At 43.5% G+C, this 16,840-nt stretch overlaps 1 protein-coding gene across 1 annotated transcript in view; it reads right to left on the reverse strand.

The window, feature by feature from the left end:
* Positions 1 to 3,853, reverse strand: part of LOC126100613 (UDP-glycosyltransferase UGT5-like) — a 95,116-nt gene extending 91,263 nt beyond the window's left edge. The window contains exon 1 of the mRNA XM_049911239.1: positions 3,815 to 3,853. The gene's annotated coding sequence lies outside the window, so the exon portion shown is untranslated. The remainder of the gene's footprint in view (positions 1 to 3,814) is intronic.
* Positions 3,854 to 16,840: the final 12,987 nt, after the last annotated feature.

A 16,840-nucleotide genomic window follows, 5' to 3' on the forward strand; every position in this document is an offset into this window, starting at 1 on the left:
ATAAGTTGAACCTCAGCGCAAAATATCCGGTTTAAATACGTGACAATATCATGTCGTGGAGAGGGGAGGGGGGGAGGGGGTACCCAATAAGGTGCAAGATGCGATGATGTTTGCAAAAAAAAAAAAAAGTTAGGATTGTTTCTCAGAACAGAGAAAAATAACGAACACATACTGCGTTGTGATATTACGGGTGGTTAAGAAAACTTTATTTATTTTTATGTGTAAAGAATGTCAAGTAACGTTGCCAGAAATAATTCATGGGACAAGCCAGGAGGCCTTTAAACTGAGCTTTAATGTACACACACTGACCAGGATGTCGTTTGGTGCAAGTTTCACTTTCTTCAGCTTCTCACTGAAATGTCCTGAGTCCTTAATGTATGTGTCGGTCTTCCCCACGTGTGGCTGGAGCAGAGAGGCCAAGTGTTTCGCCAGTTTATATGTCGGTGAGCCAGGAGCGCTAACAATCGATCTCAGTGGAACGTTCTTGCCATACATTCCCAGAGTGATGGACAGAATCGGCCGTATATTGCGCAAACGTGGCGTAAAGACGATTTTCAAACCGACAAGGAAGATCAAAGATTGTCTTAGATCGGCGAAGGAGAAAAGAGACACACTTGCAATGTCGGGAATATACCGTATACCGTGCACATGCGGAAAAGTCTATGTCGGAATGACTGGACGATCCATTAACACCAGGATCAAAGAGCATAAGCGACATTGCAGGTTGGGGCAGGTGGAGAAATCGGCCGTGGCAGAGCACGCACTGAATGAGACCGACCACGTAATAAAATTCGCCGACACCGAAGTTCTGGCTGTAGAGAAGCACTGTCACACGCGCTTGTTCAGAGAAGCTGTAGAAATGCAAGAACACGCGAACAGTTTCAACAAGAAAGAGGAAAGCCTTAAGGTAAACGGATCCTGGCTTCCCGTACTGCAGCGAACGACCGTCGCAGGTAGCAAGAGGAGAACCGCACCGGAAATGACCGCGGAGAAGCCCTCGGACGCTGGCGCGCCAGGTACACATAGTCTGCGACCGCGAGCTCGGCTCCAGTTCACCACCGGCAATGGAGGGTGAAGCTTTGACAATGCCAGCCACTCGTGCTGGCGAAACGTCAGAAAAATCATTAGATGAACGTCGGCCGAAGAACCCGAGACAAAAGCCAATAGGCAGTTTGTCAACAAGTGGCCACGAAAGCCTTAACAATTTTGTATTACGCCTCTACGGGGAGGAAATTTGCAGATTGTACCGACGCCTTGACCAACGACGGAAGAAGAAAGCGCGACTGGTGTCCTCTCTCGCCTTTCTGTCACGGTGCCGAGATGAATGTGCTACACCGAAGTTCTTGAGATGTAAGCGTCTATTCACCACCGCCCAAGCACATCGTATCTACGATAGAATGGAACGAGCTTTTCTTCGTGAGCGAATACATACAACACGGAGAGACTTGGCAAGAACGGATCAGGAACTTCTGGACATTTTCTATCAACTACGTAGCTGAATGCATCGAGACGACTGGGACAAGATCGACAGCATCACTCACAGGAGCTGTGTGCCCGACCGAGACTCGAACTCGGGACCTTTGCCTTTCGCGGGCAAGTGCTCTACCATGTGAGCTAGCGAAGCACGACTAGTTTCATATCAGCGCACACTCCTCTGCAGAGTGAAAATCTCATTCTGGAAACATCCCCGAGGCTGCGGCTAAGCCATGTCTCCGCAATATCCTTTCTTTCAGGAGTGCTAGTTCTGCAAGGTTCGCAGGAGAGCTTCTGTAAAGTTTGGAAGGTAGGAGACGAGGTACTGGCAGAAGTAAAGCTGTGAGTACCGGGCGTGAGTCGTGCTTCGGTAGCTCAGATGGTAGAGCACTTGCCCGCGAAAGGCAAAGGTCCCGAGTTCGAGTCTCGGTCGGGCACACAGTTTTAATCAGCCAGGAAGTTTCATATCAGCGCACACTCCGCTGCAGAGTGAAAATCTCATTCTGGAGCTATACAGTGTTTCACAAAGTTATACGGAGCTTCCACATCACGCCCTACCAAACGTGGCGATGTAAGGTGCAGACATGCCAGGGGTATGTTGATTTCCCACACTGTGCTTCAACACTGCATAAAAAGCAGATATGTGTTACTAATAATGTTAAAGTAAGTAACGCATATGGACAGAATCTACGTAACTCTCTGCACTCTGTTCTACACTGGTGGAGGTGAGTTGATTCTTGGTCATCCTCTGCTGCTCGATCGTCAGTTTACAGGGCATACCTCGCCAGCATTGCCTCTACAGTTCTTTTTAATTTTAGTCTTAAAAATTATCTGTAGTTTTCTGAACAAGAAAAATTTTGCTTAGAGGATATTGTACCGAAAAATTTGAGGGAAGTAAAAGTGCCTGCACACATGATGACGCCTCCATGTGACAATGACAGTTCTGTTAAAAAACATAATTTTGTTGTTACTTGTTTCTTTTATGACTCTTCAGTCTGTCTTAGTAAAACAAGATTATGAGAGAAATAATTACAAAGTAGGACTCAAAACCCAAATGGAAGTTATAACAACTCTATATGGAAAAGGGTACCAAAACCTGTTCTGGTAGGAATATATCCTTTGAAACTACGTATGCTGGATACTCTTCTGTGTTTCAGCGATTATCAGTGAACGTACGTTATGGAACTGATGGGAGTGCCTGTTGGACTAAATGTGCAAAGAACTTTAACTACCACTGACCGCAGGACACCCTTCGAAGCAGGGAAGTCAGTGTTGCAAGCCATCAAAGAAATAAGAATAAGAAGAAGTAGTCTGCAATAAAAAACCTAGGGAGAAAAACACCAGGAACAAGATGAATATGGACCTCGGGTGTGTTAGTCTTAGATGGAAAAACAAGCTGTAACTTGATTTCCCTGAAGTTCACTTTTCTGATATTCTGGTGCACTTCATTTAAGAACTATTAAAGACAGAGAGCTGAAATTTTGCACAGTGTCCTAAAACATCTGTAACCAAACCACATACTGTTATTAGGACTTAAAATTGAAAATTAAGGATTCTTTTAAAGCAAAACTATGACTTAATTACTAATTTTTTTATGATCATTATTAAAATTTTTAACCATAAGTTATGACAGACCGATATTATTAAAAGTCTACGTTAAACACAACAGTATAAAGAACTCCGACAAAAAATGCGTTTCTACTTTGTTTCGTAGTTGTTAACATCGCTGAATTTCACTTGCAACGCAGAATACAAGTCAGAAAAAAGTGTGTCATCAAAAGCTTTGGTTCATACATCAAATTGCCCTTACGTGGGCTTAAAACACTTATTGTATGAGCTACATTATTTAGGAAAGTGAAAAAAATTTTCAAGATTTTCCCTTAGTGTTCACGAACTGGTCCCCGTAAACCCATCCCCACCCGGACTCTCACACCTCACCGGTTAGGATCTTTAGTATATTTTTCAGGACATTCAAAAAAAAAAATGGTTCAAATGGCTCTGAGCACTATGCGACTTAACTTCAGACGTCACGAGTCGCCTAGAACTTAGAACTAATTAAACCTAACTAACCTAAGGACATCACACACAGCCATGCCTGAGGCAGGATTCTAACCTGCGACCGTAGCGGTCACGCGGTTCCAGACTGAAGCGCCTTTAACCGCACAGCCACATCGGCCGGCTCAGGACATTCCCTCCAAGCACTGAGCAAATATTTGCCCCTACGCGATTTGTCCCTCCTACTCGGCCTTATTTGGTCTCGGTTGACTGGACTAACGAGGTTCATTCACCGGGAAGGCGACACGAAAAACACGGGGGTGTGCAGACGCAAGAGGGCACCAACCTTTGCCGCTGCTACAGTGGGCGCGCGCTGCTTTGCGTCCTACCGACTAAGGGGCGCCGTGCATAAGTCCTCCGCCTTTAGCCGTGGAGGTAGTGGTGGGGGGCGAGACGGCCGTGGCCCTGGGGCAACGAATGGCCCCGCAGTCACCGACAAATCTCTGCGCACATCGCCTTCAGCTGGAGGACGTGGCCATCTGTCCGCGCTATCTGTGCGATAAGAAATTGAAGAAATGTATGATGAAATAAAAGAAATTATTCAGATAGTGAAGGGAGACGAAAATTTAATAGTCATGGGTGACTGGAATTCGAGTGTAGGAAAAGGGAGAGAAGGAAACGTAGTAGGTGAATATGGATTGGGGCTAAGAAATGAAAGAGGAAGCCGCCTGGTAGAATTTTGCACAGAGCACAAATTAATCATAGCTAACACTTGGTTTAAGAATCACGATAGAAGGTTGTATAATTGGAAGAACCCTGGAGATACTAAAAGCTATCAGATAGATTATATAATGGTAAGACAGAGATTTAGGAACCAGGTTTTAAATTGTAAGACATTTCCAGGGGCAGATGTGGACTCTGACCACAATCTATTGGTTATTACCTGTAGATTAAAACTGAAGAAACTGCAAAAAAGTGGGAATTTAAGGAGATGGGACCTGGATAACCTAAAAGAACCAGAGGTTGTACAGAGTTTCAGGGAGAGCATAAGGGAACAATTGACAGGCATGGGGGAAAGAAATACAGTAGAAGAAGAATGGGTAGCTTTGAGGGATGAAGTAGTGAAGGCAGCAGAGGATCAAGTAGGTAAAAAGACGAGGGCTAGTAGAAATCCTTGGGTAACAGAAGAAATATTGAACTTAATTGATGAAAGGAGAAAATATAAAAATGCAGTAAATGAAGCAGGTAAAAAGGAATACAAACGTCTCAAAAATGAGATCGACAGGAAGTGCAAAATGGCTAAGCAGGGCTGGCTAGAGGACAAACGCAAGGATGTAGAGGCTTATCTCAATAGGGGTAAGATAGATACTGCCTACAGGAAAATTAAAGAGACCTTTGGAGATAAGAGAACCACTTGTATGAACATCAAGAGCTCAGATGGAAACCCAGTTCTAAGCAAAGAAGGGAAGGCAGAAAGGTGGAAGGAGTATATAGAGGGTCTATACAAGGGCGATGTACTTGAGGACAATATTATGGAAATGGAAGAGGATGTAGATGAAGATGAAATGGGAGATACGATACTGCGTGAAGAGTTTGACAGAGCACTGAAAGACCTGAGTAGAAACAAGGCCCCTGGAGTAGACAACATTCCATTGGAACTACTGACGGCCTTGGGAGAGCCAGTCCTGACAAAACTCTACCATCTGGTGAGCAAGATGTATGAAACAGGCGAAATACCCTCAGACTTCAAGAAGAATATAATAATTCCAATCCCAAAGAAAGCAGGTGTTGACAGATGTGAAAATTACCGAACAATCAGTTTAATAAGCCACAGCTGCAAAATACTAACACGAATTCTTTACAGACGAATGGAAAAACTGGTAGAAGCCGACCTCGGGGAAGATCAGTTTGGATTCCGTAGAAATACTGGAACACGTGAGGCAATACTGACCTTACGACTTATCTTAGAAGAAAGATTAAGGAAAGGCAAACCTACGTTTCTAGCATTTGTAGACTTAGAGAAAGCTTTTGACAATGTTGACTGGAATACTCTCTTTCAAATTCTAAAGGTGGCAGGGGTAAAATACAGGGAGCGAAAGGTTATTTACAATTTGTACAGAAACCAGACGGCAGTTATAAGAGTCGAGGGACATGATAGGGAAGTAGTGGTTGGGAAGGGAGTAAGACAGGGTTGTAGCCTCTCCCCGATGTTATTCAATCTGTATATTGAGCAAGCAGTAAAGGAAGCAAAAGAAAAATTCGGAGTAGGTATTAAAATCCATGGAGAAGAAATAAAATCTTTGAGGTTCGCCGATGGCATTGTAATTCTGTCAGAGACAGCAAAGGACTTGGAAGAGCAGTTGAACGGAATGGACAGTGTCTTGAAAGGAGGATATAAGATGAACATCAACAAAAGCAAAACGAGGATAATGGAATGTAGTCGAATTAAGTCGGGTGATGTTGAAGGTATTAGATTAGGAAATGAGACACTTAAAGTAGTAAAGGAGTTTTGCTATTTGGGGAGCAAAATAACTGATGATGGTCGAAGTAGAGAGGATATAAAATGTAGACTGGCAATGGCAAGGAAAGCGTTTCTGAAGAAGAGAAATTTGTTAACATCGAGTATAGATTTAAGTGTCAGTAAGTCATTTCTGAAAGTATTTGTATGGAGTGTAGCCATATATGGAAGTGAAACATGGACGATAAATAGTTTGGACAAGAAGAGAATAGAAGCTTTCGAAATGTGGTGCTACAGAAGAATGCTGAAGATTAGATGGGTAGATCACGTAACTAATGAGGAAGTATTGAATAGGATTGGGGAGAAGAGAAGTTTGTGGCACAACTTGACCAGAAGAAGGGATCGGTTGGTAGGACATGTTCTGAGGCATCAAGGGATCACAAATTTAGCATTGGAGGGTAGCGTGGAGGGTAAAAATCGTAGAGGGAGACCAAGAGATGAATCCACTAAGCAGATTCAGAAGGATGTAGTATGCAGTAGGTACTGGGAGATGAAGAAGCTTGCACAAGATAGAGTAGCATGGAGAGCTGCATCAAACCAGTCTCAGGACTGAAGACCACAACAACAACAACAACAAGGCGCCGCTTATCTACTTACGCTTCCGTACGTCAGAGACTCAAATGCACTATGACATACGATGACGATGCGAAACAAATGATGCGGGAGTACTTTACCATGGAGCTTCACTGGTGTATGGATATTTAATACGAATCGATGGCAACTTATAGGGCCACTTCGATGCTACACTTCATCTACATCTACATTCATACTCCGCAAGCCACCCAACGGTGTGTGGCGGAGGGCACTTTGCGTGCCACTGTCAATATCTCCCTTTCCTGTTCCAGTCGCATATGGTTCGCGGGAAGAACGTCTGCTAGAAAGCCTCCGTGCGCGCTCGAATGTCTCTAATTTTACATACGTGATCTCCTCGGGAGGTATAAGTAGGGGGAAGCAATATATTCGATACCTCATCCAGAAACGCACCCTCTCAAAAGCTGCACAGCAAGCTGCACCGCGATGCAGAGCGCCTCTCTTGCAGAGTCTGCCGCTTGAGTTTGCTAAACATCTCCGTAACGCTATCACGCTTACCAAATAACCCTGTGACGAAACGCGCCGCTCTTCTTTGGATCTTCTCTGTCTCCTCTGTCAACCCGACCTGGTACGGATCCCACACTGATGAGCAATACTCAAGTATAGGTCGAATGAGTGTTTTGTAAGCCATCTCCTTTGTTGATGGACTACATTTTCTATGGACTCTCCCAATGAATCTCAACCTGGCACCCGCTTTACCAACAATTAATTTTATATGATCATTCAACTTCAAATCGTTCCGTACGCGTACTCCCAGATATTTTACAGATGTAACTGCTACCAGTGTTTGTTCTGCTATCACATAATCATACAATAAAAGATCCTTCTTTCTATGTATTCGCAGTGCATTACATTTGTCTATGTTAAGGGTCAGTTGCCACTCCCTGCACCAAGTGCCTATCCGCTGCAGATCTTCCTGCATTTCGCTGCAATTTTCTAATGCTGCAACTTCTCTGTATACTACAGCATCATCGACGAAAAGCCGCATGGAACTTCCGACACTATCTACTAGGTCATTTACATATATTGTGAACAGCAATGGTCCCGTAACACTCCTCTGTGACACGCCAGAGGTTACTTCAACGTCTGTAGACGTCTCTCCATTGAGAACAACATGCTGTGTTCTGTTAGCTAAAAACTCTTCAATCCAGCCACACAGCTGGTATGATAATCCGTAGGCTCTTACTTTGTTTATCAGGCGACAGTGCGGAACTGTATCGAACGCCTTCCGAAAGTCAAGGAAAATGGCATCTACCTGGGAGCCTGTATCTAATATATTCTGGGTCTCATGAACAAATAGAGCGAGTTGGGTCTCACACGATCGCTGTTTCCGGAATCCATGTTGATTCCTACAGAGTAGATTATGAATTTCGAGAAATGACATGATATGCGAGCAAAAAACATGTTCTAAAATTCTACAACAGATCGATGTCATAGATATAGGCCTATAGTTTTGCGCATCTGCTCGACGACTCTTCTTGAAAACTGGAACTACCTGTGCTCTTTTCCAATCATTTCTTGTAAACATGTCAGAGACTATGCTCACATCGCCCTCTCACCTACAGCTTCACCGTTCTGCGACTCTCATCTCGTTAAACTCATCCGTACACGCTCTCCGTATCCTCGCACCCAGCGATCATCCAATGACCTTCTCCTAGCCCAGCACGAAATGCGTCCAGTTCTTTATGCGCCCTTTCAGATGTAACAGAATAGTCCTTTCTCTTCGTTCAATCTGCTGTGACTCACACTTAATCCCTGACAGAAAACCAACAACATTCCCACTTTACATATCGATTTGGAAAACTACAAAAATCACACTTGTTAGCTATCTCTGTTTCCTAGTTTCCATAAAAAATCACCTGCTACTGTCAAATGCTACTCACTCCGTCTTCAGGCCACGAGTGGCCTACCGGGAAGATCCGACCGCCGTGTCATCCTCAGTGGAGGATGCGGATAGGAGGTGCGTGGGGTCAGCACACCGCTCTCCCGGCTGTTACGATGGTATTCTTGACCGAAACCGCTACTGTTCGGTAGAGCAGCTCCTCAATTGGCATCACGAGGCTGAGTGCACCCCGAGAAATGGCAGCAGCGCATGGCGGCCTGGATGGTTACCCAGCCAAGTGCCGACCACGCCCGACAGCGCTTAACTTCGGTGATCTCATGGGAACCGGTGTAACCACTGCGGCAAGGCCGTTACCCTACTGTCAAATGCTACACACTTTTAAAACTATCAGTGGCTGAGTAACATAAAATGTCTTTGCTGTGTCCTTGAGAGATGCGACACACGGCCTTACGTAAAAGGGTTGCCGAGCCCCTGCAACTCGGACACACTGTGTTAAGACTGTACGAATTACAGAACCTTCAACATCGCGTTTACTCAGAGCCCATAATTTCAGAGTCGCCCATTCTACTAATAATAGTTTACATAGGAATTTAATGCACTCCTTGCAGAGTACGAGCGATACACTTTCCCATTCAGGAGTATGTAAAATTTCATGCGGGGATTGTCCAAAATTTTACATCGGGCAAACGGGACGAGCTCTGGGTCTCAGATATAAAGAGCATATTCCTAGTAGAAGCGGTGACGGTACTAAGGGCTCTACTTATACGGAACACCTTATGCAAACGGCTGATGCGCCGAGCCCTCCAGTTAATATCGAGTTACTTCATGCCGAGGTTAAGGGCTTAAAACTGGATGTTTTGGAAGAAATGCAGATATTTAGGCATCTGCAACATGTTGAAGACAATATCCTCAGTGACCAACTCCTACTAAGAAACAGAAATTTTATTTTAAAGTTTCGCCCCTTTACTTTGTTCTTCATACTTGTAAATCTGATGGTCTGGGTATTATGACATGCGCGCGCTGATTGGCGACCGCGGTTGGTCAAGCTGTTCATCTTCTTTCTTTTTATCCTCATTTTCCTTTTACGATGAAGGTGATTTTAGCCCGTTGAACACCTCACGTTTTATCCCTATATCTTTATTACCACGATGTCTTTAGATTACGTCCCCTCAACCCCCCCCCCCCCCCCAGGCTAACTAACTACTGGCTTTAGGTATAGTTTTTAAGAGTTTCTCCTGTTGTCATAGGTAGCTTCATATATGTTTCTTTACTAGCATAAGCAACCGTGTGCGGTTATTTTTAGGTTTCATCTCCTATTTAGCTCGTCTCTTGTTCTATCCATTTCAGTTTTTGATATACGTTGATCCACAGTTAGGAATATATGGGCTATTTAGCCCCGACCCATGTATAAACTTTCTCGTATTCTTATGCGCATGCGCATTCAAGTAACTTCCCTTGTCTTGCGCATGTGCATAGATAGCGTGTCAGGCTTCTAAGTGAGCCAACGTTTGTAGCTGCAGTTTATGGCGGGTCATGGTCCATCCAACATAGGCCGGTGTCAGGTGGAGCGTACACCATTAAGTTAGGTAGTGGTTTTGACTTTGTACATACGTACTGTTTGTGCTTTCCTTTTCTTTTTCGTTTATAGATGTACAGCTATGGTATTCTATTAAACATTGACAAAGGTCTTCTTAGGCACTTATGGGTTTCATTGTTGTTCTGAAGCAGGTGTAGTTATCTACGCTGAAGCCTGGGTTAACACTTAACACTAGGTGCTTTTTTCGCAATCGAGGCGGGTTTTTAGTTTTTTAATATAAGACTGTACGCCTTTTGGTAAAATATGGGTACTTTTCCAAAAAGTCGATAAATATAGGCGATAATTACTTTCCCGATATAGCCATATGGAAATGGCAATATCGGATGGCGATATTTTTATTTCATATTACATTGTTTTTCCAATTTTCGGTAAATACTTCAAATGGCTCTGAGCACTATGGGACTCAACTGCTGTGGTCATAAGTCCCCTAGAACTTAGAACTACTTAAACCTAACTAACCTAAGGACATCACACACATCTATGCCCGAGGCAGGATTCGAACCTGCGACCGTAGTGGTCGTGCGGTTCCAGACTCTAGCGCCTTTAACCGCTCGGCCACTTTGGCTGGCCGTAAATACTTCAAATTGTAGTAGGACATAATTTTACTTTCACCGTGTGAAGGAATCTCACTACATTTTAGGCTTTCATCACGTCCAGTCTTTCGACTTGACTGTGTGAAGCAAGTATAGCTGGCACCAAGGAGAAATCTGATTGCACTGTGGTGTGGCTCTGCGAATAGAATGACGAGGTGTCCGGCGTGAAGAAATAGCTCACCAGTGCGCTACTTCTTAACGTCGGTATTCTTCAGGAACAGCTTGCTGAAACTGACGAACAAAGACATAAACGTCAGGATTGGTCTTAGCGTTGGGTGGAGACGTGTGAGGGGAAACGCTGACGTAATCGGCGATCGGCGCTGCCAGCAGAAACTGCAACGTTTAAATTCACCACGCAGTTTTGAGACTGCAGCTGCTAGTTCTCTGGCGTTGGCAGAACTGAGAAAACAGGGAGGTCGACATGAAGTGTTCCGGACAAATCCGATGTGTGACGAAACCGAACGATAGACCCATCGGACACCTTTTGTTGTGCCACTTACATGCAGTTACCATAGTTAGCAAAGTGGTTATCGCCAAGCGTGAACATGCATCGTTTTCCTTTCAATTGTTGCTCTGAGGGGTATAAGCAGGCTGCTAGCTTGTTGACGTACAGAAAATATACACTACTGGCCATTACAATTGCTACACCAAGAAGAAATGCAGATGATAAACGGGTATTCGTTGGACAAATATATTATACTAGAACTGGCATGTGATTACATTTTCACGCAATTTGGATGCAAAGATCCTGAGAAACCAGTACCCAGAACAACCATCTCTGGCCGTAATAACGGCCTTGATACGCCTGAGCATCGAGTCAAACAGAGCTTGGATGGCGTGTACAGGTACAGCTGCCCATGCAGCTTCAATACGATACCACAGTTCATCGAGAGTAGTGACTGGCGTATTGTGACGAGCCAGTTGCTCGGCCATCATTGACCGGACGTTTTCAATTGGTGAGAGATCTGGAGAATGTGCTGGTCAGGGCAGCAGTCTAACATTTTCTGTATTCAGAAAGGCCCGTACAGGACCTGTAACATGCGGTCGTGCATTATCCTGCTGAATGGTAGGGTTTCGCAGGGATCGAACGAAGGGTAGAGCCACGGGTCGTAACACATCTGAAATGTAACGTTTACTGTTCAAAGTGCCGCCAATGCGAACAAGAGGTGACCGAGACGTGTAACCAATGACACCCCATACCATCACACCGGGTAATACGCCAGTACGGCGATGACGAATACACGCTTCCAATGTGCGTTCACCGCGATGACGCCAAACACGGATGCGACCATCACGATGCTGTAAACAGAACCTGGATTCATTCGAAAAAAATGACGTTATGCCAATCGTGCACCCAGGTTCGTCGTTGAGTACACCATCGCAGGCGCTCCTGTCTGTGATGCAGCGTCAGCGGTACCCGCAGCCATGGTCTCCGAGCCGATAGTCCATGCTGCGGCAATCGTCGTCGAACTGTTCGTGCAGATGGTTGTTGTCTTGCAAACGTCCCCATCTCTTAACTCAGGGATCGAGACGTGGCTGCACGATCCGTTACAAATGGTTCAAATGGGTCTGAGCACTATGGGACTTAACTGCTGAGGTCATCAGTCCCCTAGAACTTAGAACTACTTAAACCTAACTAACCTAAGGACATCACACACATCCATGCCCGAGGCAGGATTCGACCGTTGCGGTCGCGCGGTTCCAGACTGTAGCGCCTAGAACCGTCGACCACCCCGGTCGGCGATCCGTTACAGTCATGCGGATATGATGCCTGTCTCTCGACTGCTAGTGATACGAGGCTGTTGGGATCCAGCACGGCGTTCAGTATTACCCTCCTATACCCACCGATTCCGTATTCTGCTAAGTCATTGGATCTCGACTAACGCGAGCAGTAATGTCGCGATACGATGAACCGCAATCGCGATAGGCTACAATCCGACGTCTATCAAAGACGGAAACGTGATGTTACCCATTTCTCGTCCTTACACGAGGCATCACAACAACGTTTCACCAGGCCACGCCGGTCAACTGCTGTTAGTGTATGAGAAATCGGTTGAAAACTTTCCTTATGTTAGCACGCTGTAGGTGTCGCCACCGTTGCCAACCTTGTGTGACTGCTCTGAAAAGCTAATCATTTACGTATCACAGCATCTTCTTCCTGTCGGTTAAATTTTGCGTCTGTAGCACGTCATCTTCGTGGTGTAGCAATTTTAATCCTCAGTAATGTAAGAATAAATCAATACTTAAATATACAGCTGTAATACCGGCAGCATATTTACAATGTGTCTTTTTATAGCATGGTACGTCCATATTATTTTCGTAGATTATCGATAGCTTTTTTAGATATATCACTGGGCCAGTAACATCGACATATCGGATTCCCGATATTTTTAAAAACATCTACAGTCCTAGTTAAGAGGACACCACATGCCAAGAACTACTTCATGCATCCGCCATGCGTTAGCCAAATAGTTCCCAACTGAACATCCGTCCATCAAACGCAGATACAGGCGGTATCAGTCAGTATCAGTGACAGTGCCAGCAAAAGTACCTCGAGGCACCACCAGGACCGCCACCGGAAAGAACAAGTGTAAGTACTAAGTAGTGACCTGCAGTTATCTGCCACTGTATTCAGTGTCTGAGGCAGACCAGTGCACTTCAACACTGAAGAACTGCTACGCGCCACCTTCATAGTTGCTAATCTGTGTTGCCACCTTCGACCATAGATACTAGTAGACTGGCCTTGCTGTGCAGAAGCTATGGGGCTGGTGTGGCTCCAACATAAACCACGTGACTGTTGGCAAAACGTGGCGGGATTTCAAATCAGCGGTCTGCCATCCTATGTTTGTATCGGATTTTCCCCACATTTCTCAATTGACTGCCAAACGCTTCCAACAAAAACTACTTTTTTATTTGTGAAAAATTATGCCAGAACTAAATTTGACCTGGATTTGTTCAAAGTACCATTTATAAAATCTAACAAATACATCGAACGCCACTCTGGTGGGCAGCGGGACGAAATTACTATAAACTATCAATTATAGTAAAATGTCGTTAAAATTCTTTTAAACAGTAAGAGTGGGCTCGTGCCAAAACTTTAAACATTGTATTCGCCACGTTTCGAGCTTTAGTCACTTATAAAAGAAAATGGGCTATGGGAATTATGTCAACTATAGGTGTCAAAATTTTTTACTTTAGGAGCAGGTCCATTTTAGAGTATCAATTTTAGGTGTACTTCAAATCTTCAGTTCCCACTATTTTTACAAAAGTTTAAACTATCAGTTTAAGAAAAAATGATATTTTAGATGAAAGGTGAGACTTTGCAGTTTCAGAAAATAATTTTGGAGCCTAGGTTTAAAAATGACGGACACTGTAAATACAAATTATAGATATACATTGTAAATAATAACTAACCTATCAAAACACTTCTCCGCGAAGTGCTTCGAGCAAAGGCGCGTATGTGCAAACGGCTTGAAGTTTTTCCGTTTCAGGGCCTGTATCCAAAGCTGCCTTCGGTTTTCATCCTTACGGAACCTATGAGTAGAAACGAGAAACAGTTGTACTTACTTCTGTAACCGAATTATCACAGATACTTTCCAAAATGTAATATGAGTCTGACTTTACAGGCATCACTTTCAACACTTTCATTTACGTGATACTCTATTTCAAGTGTAAAAAAGGTATAAAAGTCACTTCAGCAGATTTCAATAAACGCATCTGCACTATCATAGACACACTTACACGTGAAATGTAATGCCATTTCCCCGACAAAACGATGAGTACAGCCATAGGCGCAACACAAAACAACCATGTTTTGCAAACATTCACGTGACTTCAGCCCAGAGATGTTGGAGCCACGAAAATGACGTCAGGGCCAGTCTATTATATTTATGGTCGAAGGTTGCCACATATTTCTGTTCAGCTGTGGCCTAGCCCTGATTGGCCCTCCGACGAGGCTGTCTAGTTTCTACACGCAAGGCAGCCATCTCGTAACGCCGACTACTTTTAGTGGCGGTGGGTTGTCTTCTGTCACCTGTTTTTGTTGGAGGTAATCACGACACGCCGCTCACACGTCCCACGATGGCAGAACGCTTCTCTTAACTGCCTTAGAGGCCGCAGTCGGCCAGTCGGAACCGATACGTGGCTGGTGTCTGCATTTACCAATTGAATCTGGCTACTACAAATGTCTGACAGGTAACAAAGTAAGTTTTTCATCTAACCTAAAATGATCTCTTCTGCAGAACTCCATCCATAAATGACATTTTCTTTCAGAAGCTGCAAAACTTTTTACGCAGAAAAATTACAAGTTTTTCAAATATCTTCAGGTTTGTTTCCATCAGGGACAGCGTGCTCCACGACCGTATTAATGAGATCCAAGATAGGAGGACAGACAGCATCGGTCGTAAATTTCTGATCTGTTTATTGTAGACAGATTTCAGCTATTGTGTTATTATCTTCAGCGCAACTATATCGAAGTCATGATGACTCAACGCAAATAAACTTAGACGTGATAACACACTGACATTGCAGATAACAAACAGATTTACGGCGAGCTGTCATGACTTGGATACAGTTACACTAAAGATAGCTACACAGTAGTTGGAATCAAACTAGAATAAACAGATTAAAAATTGCTGCCCTTCCTCCTATCATGAGCTTTGAATGTAACTGCGTGAGTAGGATTGAAAAGTAATGTGTTCATTAATGTTAAAACTAATCATGTACAGCTATTATGTAAAGTGACACGTTCCACATCATTATTATTAAAAAAATCTTTACAATAATCTATGGAACATGTAACTGACTGAGTAACTAATGACGCAAGAAACATTGTGACCGTCTTCCAAACGGAACTTCCTAGTGGTAGTTTTCTGCATCATGTATTGTTGTTTTTCTGACATGTTCTGCGTCCTGGAGGACCTCATCACTACGAATCAATTGGAATGAAAGTAAATGTAATCTAATCTAATCTAATACATCAATGACATCATAATTGGTTTAGAAATCTGAGCAGGCCATTGTGAGCTGATGAGTTCAAAAAAATGGTTCAAATGGCTCTGAGCACTATGGGACTCAACTGCTGTGGCCATAAGTCCCCTAGAACTTAGAACTACTTAAACCTAACTAACCTAAAGACATCACACACATCCATGCCCGAGGCGGGATTCGAACCTGCGACCGTAGCGGTCCACTCCGGCCGGCTGATGAGTTCAAAAAGAAAGAAAATGGGGAATGGTAAAGTTCTACGAAACTAAATTGCTAAATGACACCAGTTTTTGCACACCACTTCAGGCACTTGAATATATCACAACTTCAGGCACTTGAATATATTTACATTGTGGACTAATAATTGCTATATAGTTACCGCAGTTGTATAAGTAAATTGTAATTAATGTAAGAATGATTGCCTTTGTATATGACGAACGAGTAAATAAGTGCATACTATTACGTAGCTGACTTATCTTCAGGCCCAACAATGACAGCGCGTATACGTTTATATTGTGTCATAATAATTAGTACGAAATAGAATGTACTATTACGAACTCAATAGTATCCTTCAGAATGATCTATCAGGACGCAGACGTGTCCACACTGTGAGCGCATCTCCTGGTCTCTACAGCTGGACATGAATGAGTTCGTGTAACGTATTCAAGCGCATGTCGTTGTGTAACGGTCAGTTTGCTGCTGTAATTTCGTTTCCTAATATTTTACTGTCCCAAGTTAATTGGTCCTCCTGGATGTGGGACAAGTAAGAAAATCTTAAACATATTTTGTTTTAAAAGCTACTAAATGACTTGTCATTAAGCCCATAAATAAATAATAAACAAATGAGGTGCATATAATTCTTGGGACACTGTCGCGAAGCACCATCAAATAGAAATATCATTTTACAACATTTCTTTACAACGATCGCGTTACTACATTGAATTTGTACGGAAATCTGGTTGCACTAAGACTCACATTACTTGATATTACAAGTAACATACACATGTCAGTTGGATCTACCAAGAAATTCAATGGAGTAGAGGAACTTGGTCACCAATAAATCGTTTAGGCTCCTCTCAAACTGTAGCTGGTGGCAAATTTTTAAAAATGTCTGCTACTGAGCAATAGACACTTTTCTGGACAAAAGTAAGTGATTTTAAATCTTCGTGAAGATTGTTCTCATTTCTAGTATTGATTCCTAGAACTGAGCTGTTACTTTGAAAAAGAGATATATATTTTAATGA

Source organism: Schistocerca cancellata, chromosome 9 (genome assembly GCF_023864275.1).
Source record: "Schistocerca cancellata isolate TAMUIC-IGC-003103 chromosome 9, iqSchCanc2.1, whole genome shotgun sequence".
NCBI classification, from domain to species: Eukaryota; Metazoa; Arthropoda; class Insecta; order Orthoptera; family Acrididae; genus Schistocerca; species Schistocerca cancellata.